We start from the raw sequence: 1,616 nt of genomic DNA, 5'->3' as shown, positions 1-1,616 counted from the left end.
GACACCTCAATCTTTAAGAGTTCATCTTACACACACACGCGCACACACAAGAATTAAAGAGAATGTATATACATTTTTATTTTATTTTTTAAATGAGGGTCACACTCCGCTTTATTGAAAAGAAAAAGTACGAAGTTAATAATTTACCATAACACAAGGAAAAAATTTACAACTCAACAAAAAGGGGGAAAAAAGAACTCCTAAAACTAAAGGAGTACAAAACAAATAGTAGTTGAAACAACAAACTATAGACAATGGAAAAAAGCAAATCTAACTAATTAAACAGAAACTGCTCCCAAACCAAAATTTTCAACCACTAAAGATCCAACTAGGCAAAGATCTAAAATAAACAATCCAAAGGAACATCTTGAAATCCAACCAAGGAGAAGAGAATTCTCTAAAGAAGCAACTCACACATAAGTGAAGCTTCTAGACATCTTCCAGATAAGAAGACCAACTCAGTCAAGAATCTGACCTATGAATCCAAAGTATCAACTCATGCAGGCAGTCAAGTCAAGAAAAAAATAACTTCAAGTATGATTACTGTTCAAAAAAGAAGTAATCCAACCGAACAAGAAAAATGAATTAATAAGAAGAGAAGAAAAATAATAACATGATTTTATTATAAAACATCCCATAAAAAAATTATTGAAACTCAAGCTAGAAAATACGGATCATATCTAAGCAATCAAATTAAATAAAATAAGCAGCATAAAAACCAAGAAGATTGTGAGACCAAAGATAAATAAGTAAATAACAAATTTTCTATAATGGTTGAGTTATCATGTTTTGAAATAAAACATATAACTCCATCAAAAATATAAATAAATTAAAGCAAAACCAAATAAAGTACCCTCTAGAATTTAAGACATGAATGGATAAGATAAGCAAATATATAGATTCAGAAAAACTAATTGAGCCCAATGTTTGGGTTGCATAATATTTTTGCTCAGAAACTAAATCATCCAATCTGCAAAAACAGAGAGGATGAGATATAAAAAAGAAGAGAAGAAAAAAGAGAAAGAAACATCAGTGAGAACAATCACACCTACAGAAAAATGGAATAAACTAAATTTTATAAAATTTCTTAAAAGATAAGGAATATTATCTTTAAACTAACATTTTCTATTTTGTTGTTTAATTCTCTAGTGAATATTTGTAATGAGCACGTCAATAAGAGTAAACTCATTTCTAAATTTTATAATTCATTTCAAACCAAATATAATGAACAATATATTGCATCACGAAAGGATGAAATATTTTATGAGTCTTATAAAAAAAATATTATCATGATGATAAAAAAATTAAAAATTATTACTTTGAATAAAAAAGAAATAATCATTAAGAATACTACTACTTAGTATGTATATAAATCTATCTTAAATTTATTGAATCATTACCAATTCTTCCCCAATTAAATAGCATATATTACAGTCAACATGATTCACTTAAAATGTTTCGGAGTGCATTGCTATTGCTATGCTGATGCGCTAACCTATAACTTGTCTCGATCGTCTCCTTCGCGCAAGAGCCGCGCGCAGCATTCCGCAAAGATCGCCAGAAACACCTCCCGCTGCCAGGGATTGGTTTCCCCCGCCGTTCCCGTGTTATCTATC

At 29.8% G+C, this 1,616-nt stretch overlaps 1 protein-coding gene across 1 annotated transcript in view; it reads left to right on the top strand.

Moving 5' to 3' along the window:
• Positions 1 to 1,474: 1,474 nt before the first annotated feature.
• LOC110033274 (tRNA (guanine(10)-N2)-methyltransferase homolog) overlaps positions 1,475 to 1,616 on the top strand; it is a gene marked incomplete at its 3' end in the record, with an annotated part of 13,934 nt that continues 13,792 nt past the window's right edge. Inside the window, 1 exon segment of the mRNA XM_020737200.1 lies at positions 1,475 to 1,598.

Source organism: Phalaenopsis equestris, unplaced genomic scaffold, assembly GCF_001263595.1.
Source record: "Phalaenopsis equestris unplaced genomic scaffold, ASM126359v1 Scaffold001118, whole genome shotgun sequence".
Classification (NCBI taxonomy): Eukaryota; Viridiplantae; Streptophyta; class Magnoliopsida; order Asparagales; family Orchidaceae; genus Phalaenopsis; species Phalaenopsis equestris.
The sequence above is the reverse complement of the archived record's forward strand: the minus strand, read 5'-3'. Positions and strand labels throughout refer to the sequence as shown.